Source organism: Pongo abelii, chromosome 3 (assembly GCF_028885655.2).
Source record: "Pongo abelii isolate AG06213 chromosome 3, NHGRI_mPonAbe1-v2.0_pri, whole genome shotgun sequence".
Classification (NCBI taxonomy): domain Eukaryota; kingdom Metazoa; phylum Chordata; class Mammalia; order Primates; family Hominidae; genus Pongo; species Pongo abelii.
In genome coordinates this window covers 88,131,970-88,152,724 of record NC_071988.2, presented here as the reverse complement: position 1 = coordinate 88,152,724, position 20,755 = coordinate 88,131,970, and the positions used below count along the sequence as shown (strand labels likewise).

At 34.6% G+C, this 20,755-nt stretch overlaps 1 long non-coding RNA gene across 6 annotated transcripts in view; it reads right to left on the bottom strand.

The window, feature by feature from the left end:
• LOC134761277 (uncharacterized) overlaps nucleotides 1–20,755 on the bottom strand; it is a 137,405-nt gene that overhangs the window by 31,821 nt on the left and 84,829 nt on the right. For 4 of the 6 annotated variants that reach the window (XR_010139706.1, XR_010139705.1, XR_010139710.1 and 1 more), the window contains one exon: nucleotides 17,694–17,911. This is a non-coding gene — a long non-coding RNA (uncharacterized LOC134761277). Of the gene's footprint in view, nucleotides 1–4,443; nucleotides 4,568–16,544; nucleotides 16,604–17,693; nucleotides 17,912–20,755 lie in introns of those variants that run through there. The other 2 variants (XR_010139707.1, XR_010139708.1) reach the window with 2 other exon arrangements.

The following is a 20,755-nucleotide window of genomic DNA, read 5'->3' as shown; positions in this document are numbered from 1 at the left end:
TATCAAGATTCTATTTGATACAAATAAAAATTACAATTAAGAGTTTAAAAAACAGTTTGAGAAACTGAAAGTATCAATCTGTTATTTTTATGATTTAATGGAAAGTAAAAAATATGCATCCACAATCTTTTATGCAGTTTCATGAGCCATTACAAAGTGGAATGGAATATTACTATTTATTGGGTATTCACGAAGCTAACTTTCTTTAAAAAACATTAGGAAAGGGTAGAAAAATTAATATCATTTTAATAAATATCAGTTTTGTGATATTAGGTACTTACGTTTCCCGACTATCATCTCTCTCTCTCTCTCTCTCTCTGTCTCTCTCTTTCTCTGTCTCTCTCTTTTCTTTCTCTTGTTTACATACAGAATATAGACATTAGGAAAAAAGTAGATAGTTAGGGACCCACAGAAGTAAAATCTATAGAAATAAGCAAGACTTTGAAACTCCAAATAAGGCCATTGGTTATTAAGATATTGCCCATGTTTAAAAAAATAAGAAACACCTATAAATGATTGGATGCCATGCTGACATAAAGAAGGCACAGATGTTAGATCATACCTGGCACTCCTTCTATGTTCCTCAGGCAATAGTCATAGGACTGCTGAGACCCTGAACAAAATCCAGAAGTTCTTTCCAGAAAGGAATGAGATGATATTAGGCAACTGCTGTCAGCAACCAACACAAGGGATTTAAGTATCAAGCAACTCTTCATCTCTACCTTTTTCTTTTTTCCTATTTACCAAAATCCAGTAAGTTAATTACAAATTTGACAAACAAATGAAGGAAGATCACATAGGCACTCTAGGTGGCCATCTAAATTCACCAAAAATTAAGTATGCCTAAACCTACCGATTTGTGGGCTATGAAGAAAAAAAAAAGAGAGACAGAGAGAGAGAAAGATTGTTCTGGAAAGGACATTTTCTTGTACATAAGGGCTATTTCTATTTAGAAAAATCCACACTGTGAACTTTGAAGCCAGGCATCTCCTCTCAGCTAGGGCACTGACAAAGATAGAGAAGGAGCCAATAAAATGCCATCACCCATGGTGACGACTCCAGACAGTGGGAGACAAAGAGGCAACAGCATTAGGTTTCTTCCGGCATCTCTGTTAGAATTGAAAACAGGAGTGACATTGACAGATATACAGTAATGGCAATGACAGTAGAAGCATTCAAACCATACTGTGCTGAGCTGTTTAACCTCTGCTTCCTGATTCTAGTGAGATTTCAAAATCTACTTCTCTAGGCTTCTCATTGTTTTTTTTTGACCCAGTTATATATTTCTAAATTCATTTTCTATGTATGTGGCCAGAGTCATTTTCTAACACCTAAAACTAGCAGGCAATAAAGATGACTGATGCAAAGGGTAAGGAAAGTTTCCTAGATAGTGACAACTCTTACATATAACTTGCCGATTTTAATAGCTTTTAGTTTTTCAATTTAGAAAAAAAATCTGGTGATATAGTATAACAATTACACAATATTTTCTTGAATAATTTGACCCAGACTTATGATTGTATGGCATGGGTAAAAATGAATTTTATTAAGTAATATTGTATTATTCTTCAACATAACGATTTTTGGGTGATTCATTCTAAATTGGTTTCTCACAGTTAATTGAGTGCTCTTGTGAATTGTTGAATAACGTATAATTTTACAGTTGGAAATTCTTTTTTCAATTTTGAGCATTTAATAAGTGAAAATAATCTGTACTTTACTTTGAGATACATTTATTTTTTAAAAAAGAGGAAAAGAGTTGTTACATAAGGAAGAAATAATATTTTCATCTTCTTTCTCTTCTTTGACTTTCAAACATTTTAAGTTTGTGGACCAAGTATCCACAAACACCAGGGAGACCTGACCTTTCTGTGACAAGTATGGAATAAGTGAGTGAACCTCAGGGGGCAGATTTGAAAGAAAATATCCTTATCTTAAAGATAATTAAGTACATTTTTCAAAAGGAGAAAATGCCTGTGTGGGGCATATTTTTAGTTGAAATTCATTTTTTAACCTAAAAATGCAGGAGAAAGATTACTTTTGCAGATTTTCAATAGAAATTACCTTGAGAATCCTTCTTTTGAAGCATTTCCCTGAGTTGCATAGAAAATTTGCAATAACAAAGTGATTATAACTGCCGTATTCATTTTTCATATTTTACATATCGTGTAAGTGAATCTATACCAAACTAAGTACAGTTACCCTTTAGCTAAAGTTGTACTTTCACCTTTGCTTAAACCAGAATGAACAATTTAAGTTAATGAAATGGCAACATCCATATAGATAAAAGGAAAGGTTGGAAACTAGGGCATCTTGGATTTCCTAGTTCAAATCCCACCTGATCTCTTCTTTTGCTGTGGTACAAAAGTTGGCCTTCATATGACCAAACATAAAACTGACCCAAATCTAAGTAGGCTCTCATTTGTAAAATGAACGTTAAACTAAAGCTCTTGAGTATATGAATTACAAAGACGCCCTTATGACCACTTTTCATGGATGGAGACAGTGTGAAAAGAGATTTGGAACAGAAACAGTTACCTGTGACATACTTTGTTCATCTCATGCAAAATGTGCTGGCAACATTCAATGTCAAGATGTTTTTCAGAGAATGTTCAAAGTATAGCTATAAATATGTGCTATATATTTTTAATCTTGATTTTTATTGCCATTATAAACAGAAGAGTTGGGAGTTCACCAGGGATTTGTGTCACGTTTAAACATGTCCTTGAAAATGTTTAGTAAAAATGGAGATATCCAAGTCCAAGATACTGAGATGTTTCATCAAAATCTACATTGAATTGAACTAGATTACAACATGGCCTGTGATTCAGAAATGCCATAAGAGAAGGTAGCAGAGAAAACATAATTGAAAAGATATTTATCTAGTATCAAATTATCAAGGTGGTATCATATAAATGGAAATAGCTACTTTAATTAGCTGTTTGTATCAATCAAACAGGAACTCTTATTGAATTCTAGTTGACAAAATAACCAAAGTTCTGACATTTCTTTTCAGCTTTTATTAATTGGTTTATTCAAATTATATGTGTTGAGTTCCTACTATATGCAGTGTGCTGAAATGGATTGTAAAGTTGAAATGAATATGAGTACTGATTCAAAATGAAATTATCTTTTGGTAATAAGCTGATATGATACTGTATATTGAAAGTCAATTTTATGCTTAATTATTCACTCTATAGTTGAGACAGCCAATCAAAATATTGCCATTTTAGCCAATATATAATTATTTGAGTATTGAAGCATTTAAAGTTAAGCAGTTATGAGGGCAAAGCTATATACCTTGAATAGAAAAAATAAAACTGAAATATATCTCACTAATAACCCACAACAAAATTTAAAATTTCCAAATATATAAATGATAGGTTTTATTTGCTTTGTGACACACAAAATATAATAAGCTTGAATTAACATATGAATCATTTAATATAAAAACTTTTTTTAAATTAAGGTTAATGCTGTACTAAATTAAGGTCAATGCTGTATGGTCTGCTGAAAAAATGTCTATAGTTGAAAACATATACAGAAAGAGAACATAATATAAAGTAAATTATTATACATAAATTTTATTTTAATGTTCATTTATAGATTTTGATATTCTAATAATTTGAATATCTTTAAAAAGATATAATAGTTAAAATGGTTTTGATTTTATTAATTGTACATTTCTCCTTCATTTTATCAACAAGAATTTAATTTTTCTCACCACTCCTGTGAAACTATTGCCATAATTAAGATGGCAGTAGAGAAGTCCAAAGGTTTTGGCTGAGGCTATTGATATAATCCATGGCCCACAATAAGATGAGGTATTTACAAGTAACTTTGTTCAAAAGCCATAGGGCAAATCTAAGTGACTCTCTTTTTCCACTTGTGAATTTTCCAAAGTTTTAAAGGAGAATTGTACAATTATGTTTCAAAGTAGTTCTTTGAAATTAGCATTATAAGAACATATGATGTTTAAAAAATAAAAAATACAGAATATACTTCAAGAAATGCTTAAAGTATCTGATCTGTTTTGTGTCAATTAAAAATACATATTTTCCAGCACTTGAGTGTAATTTTAACTGGGATCTCACCTAAAAATGATTCAAACATAATACTTTGGAATTACTTTTTAATAGTTAGAAAAATTGTCATTAGGATTAAAAATATTCAGTGTGCATATATGTGTATGTATATAATGTTTGTGTGTGTGTTTGAAGAACATCATGGAATATGTGAGAAAATTCTAAAATTTCTGTAATAATTAAAGATATGGAGAAATTTATGGTGACTTCGTCTAATTTTTCTAAGTGGTTTAAAGAAATTGAGACATGTTGAATTTCTTTTCGACAAAGAATAAATTTAATCACATCACTTTTCTTTTTGTCAAATGATTATTTTTCAAACAATGCTAACAATACAAATTACACTATATCAGCTTACCTTACATCTGTTATCCAAAGCTCATTTTTTAATTAAAATTCTCATGAGCTATTGGCAACATGAAAATTAGTGAGTTGGTAAATTGAGGTGAGAAATTCTTCCAGAAATGTTTAAGATGGAATAGCTAGAAAGAAAATATGAGAAAAATAATTACTCTAAAGGATAGAATTAGAAGAAAGTTTCTCTTTAACAGGAGCTTTTGAAGAATGGAAATGGAAAGGAGGCAGTATTTATAGAGATAATATTCAGCAGAGCTTCTGGATGTATAGAAAGACATAATATAAATTTCATAGTTTTATTTTCCTCAGAAACAGCACCTAAAACCACCACCTCATGTAGGTGATTCCAGAAAGCACAAGTGAAGACTTGAATTAAGCTGTCTAGAGAGAAAATGGCTTGTTATTGAGCAACGGTGGCGCATTCCTGCTGGAGACTCTGAGGACCCAACCTAGAACAGGTATCCACTGTCTCCAAGGATAGAGTCTTGAGGATTTTGTTATTATTATTATTATTTAAAGTTCTGGGGTACATGTGCAGAACGTGCAGTTTTGTTACATAGGTATACACGTGTCATGGTGGTTTGCTGCACCCATCAACCCGTCACCTACATTAGGTATTTCTCCTAACATTATCCCTTCCCAAGCCCCCCACACCCCGGCAGGCCCCGGTGTGTGATGTTCCCCTCCCTGTGTCCATGTGTTCTCATTGTTCAACTCCCACTTATGAGCGAGAACAGAGGTCACAGAAGAGAGTCTTAGGTTTTAAATCCTTAAAATTCTGCCTGCTCCAGGCACCCTGAATAAGCTAATTCCTGATGGTAGAAAAGCTGTGAGATGCAATTGGTATCTGAGGTGAGATGCTGCCAGAAGACCCAGGACACTGTCCACCAAGACTGCTGAAACACAAGGGCTGCTGAAATGTAGGGGATGCTGTGCAGGGCTCAAAAATAAGTCTAATACAACTTAGACTGAAAAGACTGGCTCAGAAAACACCCAAAAGGAAAACAAGAAATGACTGGCACTAGACACATGCTAGTGAAATTTAAGAATATCAGTTACAATCTCCCAGAAAGAAAACAAAAATGTTTTCATAAAAGGAACATAAGATCAACATTAGATTTCTCAACTACAACACTGAATGGAAGAAAAAGTGGGCAGGGCGCAGTGGCTCACGCCTGTAATCCCAGCACTTTGGGAGACTGAGGTGGGCGGATCACGAGGTCAGGAGATCAAGACCATCCTAGCTAACACGGTGAAACCCCATCTCTACTAAAAATACAAAAAAATTAGCCGGGCGTGGTGGCAGGCGCCTGTAGTTCCAGCTACTCGGGAGGCTGAGGCAGGAGAATGGCGTGAACCAGGGAGGCAGAGCTTGCAGTGAGCCGAAATCACGCCACTGCTCTCCAGCCTGGGTGACAGAGAGAGACTATGTCTAAAAAAAAAAAAAAGTAATATTCCTAAATTACCATAAGTAAAGCACTTCACACTATCATATAAATGCAAAGATGCTACATAAAAGACTCCAGGCATTCAAGACCTCAGAACATTTGTTGTACATACAATACATCTGGAAGAAAAATATTTAATAAATAGACAATGACATAAAAATAAACATGAGTTATTTTAGGAATACTAGAAAAATGCACAAGTTTTGTTAAGTTTTTAAACTTACTTGGGGAGTGAACATAATTGTTAAGTTTTAACATGGGTAAGAAAAAAGTAGAAACGCAGGTCAAAAAAAGATAGGTGTAAGCATTAGGAGAAAAGCATAACATGTACAAATATACCTTTCTAAGTTTAAAAATTGCTAATATTCACCAGGTGTGGTTGCTTAGGCTTGTAATCCCAGCACTTTGGGAGGCCAAGGCAGGAGGGTCATTTGAGTTCAGGAGTTTAAGACCAGCGTGGGCAACAGAACAAGACCTCGTCTCTACTAAAAATGAAAAGAAAAAAATAAAATATCCAGATGTGGTGGCGCACACTTGCGGTCCCAGTTACTCAACGGTCTGGGGCGAGAGGATCGTTTGAGCCCAGAAATTCAAAGCTGCAGTGAACTATGATCATGCCACAGCACTGCAGACTGGGTGACATATGGAGACTTGTCTCAAAACAAAACAAAACAAAACAAAAAAACTACTAATGTTTTGAAATTTGTCATATTTTTAAAAGAAGAGCTAGCTACAGTGGCTCACACCTGTAATCCCAGCATTTACGGAGACTGAGGTGGGATGATCACTTGAGCCCAGGAGTTTTAGATCAGCCTGGGCAACATAATGAGACACAAAAAAAGAAAAAACAAACAGAAAAAAGATGAAAAAACCCCATATACTGCATGCACGCATGAATACACATTTTAATACAATGAGCATACATGTACTCCACTCCCAGATGATGAACTAGAACATTAGCTAAACCTTAAATTCATTTGATCTGGGTTCATTCCTCTTCCTCCCATCTCAAAGTCATCATATCATGAATTCTTCTTTTCTTGGTTTCAAAGTTTTATTGCTGGTCTATTTATCATCTATAAATTGTTTTTCTGCCTTTTTGTACTTTATACAAATGGAATTCTCTATTTTATAAAATTTTAAATTCATATTGCATTTTCAGAATCAATAATGTTTATGCATTTAGTCATTTGTACTGCTAAATAGTATTTTGTGGTATGATTCTACCATAATTTAATCATTCATTCTACTATTCTCCCATTAATGAAAATTTAGGCAGCTGATTTTTTTTTTCTCTATTCTGACTGATGTATCTATGGGAACATGACTCCTGGTACCCAATTGTAAGGTTTGTCCTCGAAAATTTATGATAAGGTACATATAATTTGAACTTCACAAGAGATTTCTAAATTGTTTTACAATATGGTTGCACAAGTTTACACTCTAAAACCATTAGCGTAATGACAGTACAACTATACCACAACCCTTCTGTACATGTTGTTTTTTAGTGAAAAGAACTGTGTAAATTTTAACACTGACAGGGTAACCAATATTTTCATTGTGCTATTTACATTTGATTTAAGAAATCCTTACTACTCAGGGAGAAGAAAATACACTCTTACAACATCTTCTGAACATCTTTGGTCTGCTTCTTCTTGCCACAATGCCACATAATCTTAATACTGTTAGTAACTCCTGTTCTTTATTTTTCAGGAAAGTTTTGGCTATTTCTTGTCCTTTGTTCTCTCATATAAATTTTAGACTATGTTTAACAAATTCTAAAGTAAAATACCATGATGTTTTGATTATGAATGCATTCACCTATGTATCAATTTGGGGAGAACTGACAACTTCACAAAATTGCAATCAAAATCATAACCTTCTCCCAATATTTATAACTCCGTCAACATCTTTTAATAAAGTCTTATTTTCTATGAGTAAATAATCTCTTTGGGAGGCTGAGGTGGGAAAACAGCTTGATCCTAGGATTTTGAGGCCATGGTAAGCTATGATTGCACCACTGCACTCCAGCCTGGGCAACAAAGCAAGACCACCATCTCTAAGATAAAATATAAAATAAATAAATACAATAATAAAAAGTAATCTCTATTATGACTTGGCATATCTTAATTTTTAGTATAGGTATTATGATCATCATTTTTAGTTTACATTACAAATTATTATTTGTTATGTATAAAACTTTGATTGACACATTGATCACCCCTCCGGAAAAATTCGCAAACTCGTGTTAATTTTAGAATTTTCCCGTGGTTTCTTTGGAGTTTCTGAATAGACAATCTGAAAATAGTCATGCTTTTGTTACTTCATTTTTCAATCAATTTTCTTTCTTTTTTCATTTTCATGGTTAGGGCTTCAAGTACGATGTTGAAAAGAAGTGATGACAGTGTATCTGGCCTAAAAGCAGCTGCTTTAATACTTTACCATACAAATTATACTTACTTTATTATTTTATGATGCCCTTAGTTGAGGGCATCTTCCTTTAAATTTCTAGTAACTTAATCACAAATTGATAAAGATTTTTACTAACAGTCTTTCTTCTATCAAGAAAATAACATATATTATGTTTTTCTCCTTTTGTCTGTTAATAGGGATCAACCCAACTATGTAAGCTTTGCCTTTTCTTTAAATTTACTACTGGATTCATTTTGCTAATACTGTACTGTGTATTAATGACTAGCCTGGTAAGTAATTTTCATTCTCCTATCACTTTCCTTGCAGGTTTTGGTATGAAGGTTTTGTTAGCCTTGTAAAATAAGGTAACAAATGCTCCTTCCTTTACCTCTGTAAGAATTTATGTTAAGTTCAGGTTTATTTACTATTTGATACAACTTGCTTGTAAGGCCACTTGGATCTGGTGTTTCATTTGTGTAAGGATTTTAAAATACTGACTGAAATGTTCAATTGGTAGAGAACTACTGAAGATTTTGAGTCAATCTTGACTCCATCTTGCTAGAGTCTTTCTAAATTTTTTTTATTTTATAAATTTGCTGGCATGATAGTCATCATAGCTCTTTAAATTATATTTTAATATCTGCATCATGTATATTATTTATCTTTCTTCCTTAAAAATATATCCATATATTGTTTGTGTGTGCACACTTCTGTGTTTGTATGTGTGTGTTTATGATTAGCCAAGGCTTTGTCTGTTTTATGATTATTTTCAAAGAACCAACAGGATAGTTTGAGTTATGTGGCAGGTATATAAAATCTCACAGGGTTCAAGTGGAAAAGTAGGCCCCAAAGTATCCACACAGAAATCCTAAGTCACTTCTGCACACAATTTCTTGGTCAAAATAAGTTGCAAAGCCATGCTTGAATTCAATAGGGTGGAAAGTGCGTGGAAGCAGAATAAGAACAAAATGTGAAAAGCTTTGATGACATCCAGGCCTATGCAAACTTTTGACTTTCTTCACAGTCTCTGTTGAATATATTTTTCATTGATCCCGGCTTTAATCTTTATTAATTCCTTTCATCTTTTTCAAAGTTTATATTGCCATACTGTTTATGAACTGCCTAAGGCAGATATTTAACACAGCAATTTGCAACTTTTCTTATTTTTAGATAAGTATTCAAGGACACACATTTCTAAGTTCTGTTTAAGCTTCAACTCACGAATTTTGATATCACATGCTTTCGTTATGATTCTTTTCAAACAGCCCTACAATTTCATTTTGATTTTTTTCTCTGGATATAATATTTTAAAAATCACAAAGCAATTTTTATTGTGTTTTGAAAACATTTGATTTGCGTTTTGCTATTTTTGTCTCTATTCATCAGTCGCTGAGAGGCCTGTGGAAATATCTCAATATTAGTGTGGGTTTGTCATTTTCTCCTTAAAGTTCTATAAAATTTTTATTTATATGTTTCAAACCAGGATATTAAGGGTGCCTCAGTTAAAATATTACATATTTCTGGTTTTAAAAGGCCTTATTAATACATAGATAATAACTGTGAGTCTACTAAGACATTTGCCTCAAATTCACATTTGTATGATATTAATATGACTACATCAACTTTCTTTTAATGAGTATTTGCCCGGTTTATTTTTTTCTTCACTTTTTTCCTGTCACATTTTCTGTATGTTTACTTACCAGTAGGTCTCTAAGCAGCAAAAAACTGTATTATTATTTGTTAACTCAGTCTCATAAACCTTCACTGTGAAAAGTATTTAGACCATATACAGTGCATATGATTAGTGGTAGGCTGACAGTATTTCTATGACCTCAATATGTACAATTTGTCTAATAGTTTTTGTTTCTACTTTCTTTATTAACTTTACAGTGATTTTTTTCACAGTCCACTTTTCGAATTTTACATGCATACTTGATATTTTACATTTTGTAAAATGTAAAAACTAGGTCCTTTAGAAGTCTTTAACTCGATCTCACAGCTCTAAATATACGCACTCTAGGAATTTCTTTTTTTTTTGGTCTGGGAATCTTTTCTTTACCCAATCCCTGCACCTGAGATCACTTTCTTTATATCTGCAATACATTCTTCATATTTATTTTAAGTGAAAGTTTGTTGGTAATAAATGCCATCAACTTTGTTTGCTTGATTTTTTTCAATTTTTCTTTTGAACTTGAAAAGCTTTTTTTTTTTTTTTTTTTTTGGGTGTAGAATTTTAAATTGACAGCTATTTTTTTCTCGGTTCTTTCTTCACAGTATCCTAATGGCTTATGGCTTCCAAATGATGTTGTTAAGAATCAACTCTCAGGCCAGGCGCAGTGGCACTTGGGATCACAGCACTTTGGGAGGCTGAGGTGGGCAGATCACTTGAGGTCAGGAGTTCAAGACCAGCCTGGCTAACTTGGCAAAATCCTGTCTCTACTAAAAATACAAAGAAATTAGCCAGATGTAGTGGCACGTGCCTGTAACCCCGGCTGCTTGAGAAGCAGAGGCAAGAGAATCGCTTGAACCTGGGAGGTGGAGGCTGCAGTGAGCCGAGATCGTGCCATTGCATTCCAGCCTGGGTGACCAGGTGAGGCTCTCATCTCAAAAAAAGGAAAAAATCAACTCTCAGACTAATTTTTGTTCCCAGGTAATCAAGATTTTTATTTGACTGTTTTAAAGATACTCTATTGTTTATGTTTTGCAGTTTTACAGGTGTATGTGTATGTGAGGCTTTCTTTTCATTTGCCAAGTTTGAGATCACATAGAGTTGTCTGATTCTGAATATTGTCATCTTTCTGCCATCCTAAAATTTCTTTCATCATATTACCAAATACGTTGTCTTCTGTGTAATCATTCTGACATTCAAGTAGCTGTATATTAGATTTGTTCTCTGTATTCTACATGTTTCTTAGCCTGGGAAGTTTTATTATTTTTTCTGTCTCTGTGATATGTGCTGGATAATTTCTTTGCCTCTATCTTCCAGTCACTTATGTTCTCTTTCTCTTTGACCACTCATTTAAAAAATCTTTGTGTTATATAGATGTGTACATATAGAAATATACTTTTTACTAGTAATAATTAGTCCTGTCTAAAATCTGGTCATGTTTTTGGACTCTTGCTTCTTGGGCATATTTTCAAAACTTTCTTGTACTTATGAAATCACATTGAATATAATTTTCTTATATTCCCATGATTTCATTATGTCAAGTCTTTGAAGGTGTAATTCTGCTGTCTGTATTATGTTACCTTTCAGGTGTAGTGCCCCATTTTTAAAATAGCATATACTGGTCACATTCTTTGGAATAATTTGCCTGTGTTAATTCCTTGAGAATGGGTTGCAGTTGCATTTATTCAGTGGCGTTTTGCATATACTCAGGAAGGCCCTGTCAATCCTTGAATATTATGAATTAAATTATTTGCTTGTACTTGTAAAATATACATGCAGTTCATATTTTGGCTTTTATCCTCTTGATGTCCAGCTTTGATTATCACATGCTGAAAGGACATTACTTTTACCCCTTAGGAACAAAAACAAATTATGGAAAGGCACGTTTTCATGGACAGGATTGTTTCTCATTCATCTACACTTTGAGCATTCTGACTTTATTTGAGTTGCTTCAATAAGACTTTTCACCTTGGGTAGGCTAGCCTATCTTCTTCTGAATGTTGGCTATGTCTTTCATAATGGAAGCTCCAGCATGCCTAAACAAATATCCTCAAGAAGACTTTGTAATTTCCTTACACCCCAAGGTGAGTGTATTCCATTTAATTTTGGCCTTTGCATATATCTTATACTCTTTACATATGTCATTTGTTTATAAAGATTTTAAGTATTTATTTTTATCAGAAATATAATTTAGTGCTCCTAGAAAGCTAGCTTCAGAAGACATGATGCACCATATAAACCATAACAGAGAAAAAGAAATCTGTAAGCAAATAAAACATTGAAAAAGAACCCCTAAAAAACATTGAAGAAATGAAAAAAATAGAAACGTGAAAACATAAAAGAATGAAAAATTAGAGATACATTAAAAATTGGAGTAAAACTAACACATAATGCAACATTAATCTCAATAATTTTAATGCTCATCCATTGAAATACTAAAACTGGAAGACTGCACAAAAATTACTTCTACCATCCCAATAACAACAAGCAACAAAGAGCTGTCCAAAAGACAAAAATACTTAAAATAACACCATGCAAAAAAAGCAGAAGATAAAGTTTTTAAAAAATGCTACCCTAAGTTAATATGAACCAAAATCAATCTATGGTAGGATTTTTTTTGTTGGATAAAGTTAACATCAGAATAACAGAATTTAATAAAATAAGAATTTAGCCAAAAGACAGGCATGCCCAAAAGATAGAACAACATAATGAAATGATATTACAGTTGAATGAGCTGTTTTTTTGGTAATTTTCTGTATCCAACAACCCCAGCCTGTCAATGGCTAACAACAACAACGTATATCTGTCTTACTGACCGACATAGGTCAAGTATGCCTCTGCTGCATTCAGCTGAAATCAGCTGAGCTTGTCATTGTGTACAGATATGCTCTTTGGGTATCCTCTTTCTGGGTTTAAAAACTACCCAGGGAGACATTCTTCTCATTAAGGACCTCAGAGGTATAAAAAGGCAATTCCAAACCAATCAAGTTAATTTAAGCCTCCATTCACCTCATGACTGCTAATACATATGGATGAAACCATGTCAAATGACTAAGCTCAAAGTCAGTAGGTAAAGGACGCATTTTCTACCTTCTCTCCGACGATGCTTCACCAGCAAGGCTATGGATGTGTAACTCTATGACAGGGGGAAGCAAGGAATTGGAAAAAGAATTCAGTTAACTTCAAGGATCTGGAGTAGCCAAGCATGGTAACTCATACCTGTAATCCCAGCACTTTGGGAAGCTGAGGTGGTAATATCGCTAAAACCCAAGAGTTTGAGACCAGTCTGAGCAACGTACTAAGACCCTGTCACTACAAATAATAATAATATAAATAAGTAAATAAATAAAAATTAATTAGCTGGGTGTGTGGCGGGGCGTCTGTGATCCCAGCTAGTCAAGAGGCTGACGTTGGAGGGTTGCTGTAGCTTGGGAGGTTGAGGAGTCATGATCACCACTGTATTCCAACCTGGGTGACAGAGCAAGAACCTGATCCCCCCAAAAAAACAAAGGAAGGAAGCATAGTTGGGATTTATTTTTTTTAAATACATATATACGTAGATGTATGCACACACACACACACACACACACACACACACATTGCTTTTTATTTTTCTTTTTTATTTGTATTGTTTTATGGAGAAGGGGACAGAGCTGTGCTAAATTTGGTGCCAGTTATTCCATCTTGGTCAAAAGTAGATTCCACTGTTTCTTTAATTTGCATTTTCCTCCCACTGGTAGGAAATTTGCAGTGTACATATTTTCCTATTCTTTCATTTATCCCCCCGCCCGCCCCCCGGGGATAATACCAGATTCTTAGTTTGAACAATCTCTTTCTAGATGTAGAAAAAATGAAAACTAGAATTAAAAGTGTAATAAAGATAAAAATGTGATGAAATGGTTCTTACAAGGCTGGAATGCTGAAAGTATGAAACTTAGTTCTTATTTTTGTGTTTGGTTATTCATAAAAATAAGGGAATTTCTTTCTTTTTTTTTTCTTTTTTTTTTTTTTTCGAGACAGAGTCTCACTCTGTCGCCCAGGCTGGAGTGCAGTGGCGCGATCTTGGCTCACTGCAAACTCCACCTCCTGGGTTCACGCCATTCTCCTGCCTCATCCTCCCGAGTAGCTGGGACTACAGGCGCCTGCCACCACGCCTGGCTAATTTTTTTGTATTTTTAGTAGAGACGGGGTTTCACTGTGTTAGCCAGGATTGTCTCGATCTCCTGACCTCGTGATCCGCCTTCCTCAGCCTCCCAAAGTGCTGGCATTGCAGGCGTGAGCCACTGAGCCCGGCCGGGAATTTCTTTCAAGCAAAATGAAAGCTACTTTGTCATCCACCCATTCCCATTTTGCTCCTATTGATACTACTCCACAGTATTCCTTGACCTCAACTCCCCTTATTCATCACCTTCCATTTCCATGCCTCCATATTTATATTCAGTGGTTAGCATATGTTCCCTAACTAATGGAATGTTCTTATCAACATTCCAGTCAGAAGAAGGCCTGTCTGCAGTGTAAACCAGACATTACTTTACAGTGAATGCCAACTACACCACGTAGAACAGTCAAAATTTCCTAAGAGTAATGGAAGAATTCTAAGAGTAAATGAAAGAATGTAATCATGGGAGAAAGTTGGCAAAATGAGATTTAACCTTCTGTTTTGTCCTAAGCTGACTTTACTTTATATGGAACAAATTATTATCCTTCATGATATATGTGAAAAATGTTTAAGTCACCTCTTTCTGTTCATCTTGTAAGAAAGAAGAGGGAAGATATTTTATTGGTCATGGTCGCCTTGACAAAAACTAATCATTTAGATCTAACTATCCATGCTTAAATCATAGCTTTGGTTCTGAGAGGAAACAAGAGAGAGTGAGTGAGAGTTTAAGTGATTTTTGAGGTGATGAGATATGGTACCTGAAGCAAAGGTATTAGCATTCTTCAATTCTTAATATTAGATACTACTAGGGATGATATCTTTGGAGTAATTTGGCAGCATAGTTAATCCTCTGGTCACATAGAGGCCACCAGCTGATTGATTGTATTAGCTGTTCATTACTGCATAACAAATTACCCCAAAATGTAGTGGGTTAAAACAACAATCATTTTTCACATTTTCTGTGGGAGTGACCTGGATTTGAAATTTGCTTGAAAGCCATTTGTTAATTTTCACCTCTTTTGCAATATGGAGAGGCTGAGAAATTTCAAAACCAATCCCTAGTTACCATTAGTTAACAGTTCTTCCCTCAATTTATTTCTCTCCTTCCACATTTTAGAATAAGCATCAAAAAGAAAGCAAGTAGCATTTTGAATACTTAGCTTGGAAATCTCCTGAGCTAGATCACCCCACAATTTATACTTTCCATGTTAAGGAAGGTAATACTGTTTATAAGCCTTCTATCCCTTTAGAACAAAGATCCCCCTTCCTTCTGTTTCCAAAAACAGGTTCCTCATTCTTCGTTTCCTTTTGACCTTCATTGACTTCCTCAATGTCAAGATTTCTAATGAATCTGTTCAAAGAAACAGGCTTTTCTTAACATGCTTCCAGTGTTCCCTCCAGCCTCTGCTCAATGCTAATCCCAAAAATACTTCCAAATGTTTAGGTATTTGTTATGTCAACACACTACTTTGAGGCACCAAAATATGTATTAGTTATTTAACAATGCATAAGAAATGATCCCAAAACTTAGCAACGTAAACCATTGATTATCTCACAATTTCTGTGCATCTGAAATCTGCATGTAGCTTAGCTGGATCCTCAGGCTCAGGGTGTCTCCCAATGCTGCAACTAAGTTGTTGGCTAGAGGTGCAGTCATCTCAAGTCTTGAATGGGGGGTGACTCACTTCCAAGCCCAAGCCCATATATGGTAAGGACTTAAGACCACAAATGGCCACAATCTACATGGCCATTGGCAGGCTCAGGTCCTTGCTATGTGGGCCTTTCCATAGGACAGTTCACAACATGGCAACCGACTTCCCCTAGGTTGAACCCAGAGAGAATGTTGGAACAAGTAAGATGGAATTCACAATCTTCTTCTCCCACAATTCAGAAGTGACATTCCATCACTTTTTGTTGTATTCTCTTTCTTAAAAGTGAGTGACTAAGTCCATCCCACATTCAAGTAGAAGGGATTACACAAGGATGTAACTGTCATGCGCAATGGCAAAGACATTTAATGAAATGCAAGGGTTTCTAATCTATTTTTATACACATAGGCTTCAAATTATGTAAAGTCAAATTCATGTTTCTTTTTTCTTATGTACCAAGAATTGCAGATAAGGAAGTATGAAAGAGTAACATCTAGCAAAACTATCGACATGTTTATAACATATATAATGAAACATTTAGAAAATTGTGCTGAAGTAAAAACATATATGAAAGGCAATGCATATAAATCTTTATGTAAAGCAGAAATTTTGGAGAATGATCTCCATTCTGTCCTAATTATCCTATACCTCTGGCCAAACCAACCTTATAGCAAATGAAGAATGACAGCAATGGTTTAATTCACATTCATATTTAGAACCGCTGTGGTTCACGTATGGTTTTACGACATGTGTCTTCACTGCGGAGCCCAGGTTAATGGTGCTGTTCCTATCTGGGACACTGCCGTTCTTGTGACAGATAAAGCCTAAGAAAACATAGTAGAACTGTGATAGCTTTTAAGCTTCTTGGAGGCGCATTGCGCTTCTGCTCATGTTTTACTAATTTAAACAAGTCACATCGTCAAGAAGGACATCAGTATGGTGGGGCAGTATAATTTCCCATAGGAATGAGAACTGAAAGTCATATTAGTTTTCTATTGTTATAACACATTACCACAATCTATTATCTACACACTCAGTATTCTACCATTCTAGAGGTCAGAATTCCTAAAGTCAAGGCATCAATAGGGCTGCCTTTCCTCTAGAAAGAGGCTCAAGGGGGCAACCCCCATTTTATTCTTTATGTAGTTTCTAGTGCCCACCTGCATTTTTGACTACTGTCTTCTTCCTCTGTCTTGGAGGCAACAGAGTAGCATTTTCAAATACCATTCTCTCTCCCCTTTCTCTCCCCTCTCTATTCCTTTTCTTCCCTTCCTCTTCTCTTTTTCTCTGTCTCCTCGTTTCTACCTCTCCCTTTCCTTTCTTCCCTCCTTCTCCTCTCTCCCCTCTCCTCACTTTCTCTTCTCCCTCCTTGCTCCTCTCTTCCTTCTCTCTCTTCTCTTCTATCTCATTCCTATCTCTTGTCCACTTTCTCTCCTCTCTCTTCTGCTCTTTGTCTTCTCACTCCCTTCCCCTTCAGCACTCTCTTGTCTTTACCCTCTTCATCCTCTTCCCCCTGCTCTCTCTTTTCTCTCTCTCCTTCCTGCTTCTCTCTTCACATATCCTTCTGACCCTCCTTTTTGCCTCCCTATTGAAGACCTTTGTGATTACAATGGGCCCAACTAGAAAATCCAAGATTCTCTCCCCATCCCATGATCCATAAATGAATTATATCTGCAATCATATTGGAAAGCGAATAATATCTGAAAAAAGTTTATTTTTTCATGTAATGTAATACATTCACAGGTTCTGGAGATCACAACATGGACATCTTGGAGGTACCATTATTTTTCACCCCCACAATTATAACACCAAGCTTGAGATCAGTGGGACAGAGAAAATGAAAATTTGAAAATAAAAATGATAGATAGATGATAGATAGAAAGATAAATGATTGATAGATGATAGAAGATAGATGATAGATAGATAGATGATAGATAGATAGATAGATAGATAGATAGATAGATAGATAGACTGTCCTCTTGGTCATGAACATCATTTCCTTTCCATTTACACGCAAATATGCTCAGACCCCTCCAACAGGAAGTACGTCCATGAGTCCCAGTATAGCATCAGGATCAATGTCCAGTCACAGGACATTTTCCAGGTCAGACCTGCATGTAGCTTATCTTGATCTAGATACCAAAGAATTCAAAGGACACATGCAATAAATAGAGGATAACCTTGACAAGCTGTCTTGTTCACAAAGGGGAGGAATGACAGTTTCAGAACAGATACTTTTCCATAACAATTATGAAATCCCTCTGGGGGAGGGTAGTATCCTTGACCACTCTTTTCTATGAACCTTTCCTCTGCCTTCTGGATTCTTTATTAATATCCTCCTTGGTTCCATGAAAAAAAGGCAATAGAGAAAGTCTCTCCTTGGGACCTAAGCATATTTTCCACAGGAATTTGGTGCTCAAGGCCAATCACTGGTGAATGGTTTGAGGATTTACATCTCTCAGAAACCTTTATCCAATCAGCTCCATGTGCCGTATGGTATGTTAAACTTTTCCTCTGCACCACTTTTAACCAATTGGAAGTATTTACTGGATAGCAATGTAATCAGAATTAGAACATTTAACAGAGGAATGGTGGTCATAATGTTGATTCAGTCTTTACCAGGAGACTTGTTTTATTCTATTTTGCCCCATCACGTCTTCTTGGTTTTGTTTTCACAGTTAGATGGTGATTAGCTACAATCTCTCAAATGTGCAAGTCCAAAAATATAGGCTTATCGAATTTGTTCTAAAATTGTATTTGTAAGGGACTTGCTTTTCTGAACTCATCTTATAGTACCCTTTGAAATTCAGCCAATGTTGAGACATTTTATTTCCTGACTTCTTCAATGAAAACCAAGGACTTATTTAGTACATTATCTGCCTTGTCAGTTGCATAGGAGACAATTTTATGAAATGATCCACCATCACATTGCATTAATTGATGATTTTCCAATCTTCAAATAAAGATTCTTACTCTTCAATGCCCACCACAAGAGGCTATGCTACTTTTTTTTTTTAATAAATGTAGAACCTCACTGGTGGTAATGATATCTTTATTAGTACATTTGGGCTAGGAATAAACTATCCCCAAGTCTCCAAAAAATGTAGCTTATGTCTATTTATAGCTTATTTTATGTAACTAATTTGGATCAGTTTCTCTTTTCTATATTTCTTCATTCTGCACCTAGGCTATAGAACTCATTACACTATAAATTACTAATTACAATGTCTCATTTGTGACCTAGCACAAGTTTTGGCACATAAAGGGCTTTTATACATATGTATGTACACATATTTCTATATGTACATATTCATCTTATACATAAGAAATTTTGTTAGTAGAAAAATGGCATTTGAAAACAAGAAACATACTACTATAAATATGTGAATGTGTATGTGTGTTCACATATGTATATATATGAGTTAACACAAAAAAAGTTTGATTTGTCAAATCAGATTCTCATGAATCAGATTCCTGATGAAATACTTTCTAACAATTCTAAAGTAACAAGTGGCAATGCACAGCGGAAGCGGGGAGTTGGCTGGGATATTGGGGGACCACCACCCATCTTTGCTTTAGGACATGTGATTTCTGGTTGGAATGATGGATGAGATCTCTAAGGAGATTTGTCAGATGCTTCACAAAGAGAATTTTGCTTATAACTCGTGTAGTTGTAGCTTACAAGACATTTTCCAAGACAAGTGTCTCATAAATCCAGTGATTCTAGGTTTGCTTTCCAAAAGCATCCTACACTGCAGGCAGTCTGCTTAAGCATTTCACAGATAAAGGCTCTCCTCATAGCAATATAATTAGTCTATTTGCCAAGAGGTCCAATTATCAGCATGTTTTCAGGAAGATTAGCCTGGGTCATCTGCCTTTCTTCTCTGGGAATGTCCCATAGGTAAGGGGAGAAAAATGAGCTACAGTCCAGTTGCTTTTACTCCTTAAAACATTGGTGAAATCAAAACATGGGAAATAAAAGCCTCAGGACTAATTTATATTTGTAGAAAGAGCATGTTATAAAAGAGGCTAAGTACATTTCATCTAAATTCATAAAATATTCTAGACTTTAGTAGACACGTAGACAAATGGTATAGAAAACAAATTGTAAAATTAAAACAAAACAAAAATATATCTTAATTCAAGTAATAATAGATTTTGTTTGCTACTGTCATATAAATAAAAGTAACAATAAAATATTGAGAAAATAATAAACATGTTATCATTTTTCCTTTGCTTATGTCACTGTAAACTAATAAAATGGCTTAATTAACCAATTTACCAGTAGATTAAAGAACTAGAGTCTATATATAGTTTTTCATCATGAAATGTAATGATTGCTAATATATCTTATGGAGCAAATGCCACCATAGGTAAAAAGCTATAAATATAAACAAGAATATAAAAGTTATAGTATTATTTATAATTAAAACTTACGATAGTTAAACTATAATATGAGGATAGGTGAATATATGAAAGGTAGCAACTCCATGGCAACATGGAACTGACTGCCTTGGCCATTGTCTTTGTAAATGAATTCCAAGTCTACATTTCTGGCTCTAGCTGTAGTTGATTATTTTTATTCTCTTTACTATAAGATGTCATAAACATTGAATGTTTTAAAATTACTATTTATGTATGTAAAAAGTAGTAATAGGTATTGTATCTAAATTTTGGACAACAGTAATAAAATTACTAGAAATTAGAAATAAAACCAAATTTTAATGCCAAGTAATACCCGGAGTAAATACTCCAGAGGACTGTAAGTACATACTCATGCCAGAAAAACAGGTGGCCCCAGAAGGATGCAATATATGAATGACAAGTATTTGCTTTGCTCAAATTCCTTTATCATATATTTGGAGTACAAAGTGAATTACAAGTCAAAATTCACTTAATCATTAATAATAGAGGTGCATTTTATCTCAGTGTTTGTTTTAAACATCATTGGTTTATAATAGTTTATATTCATTTTA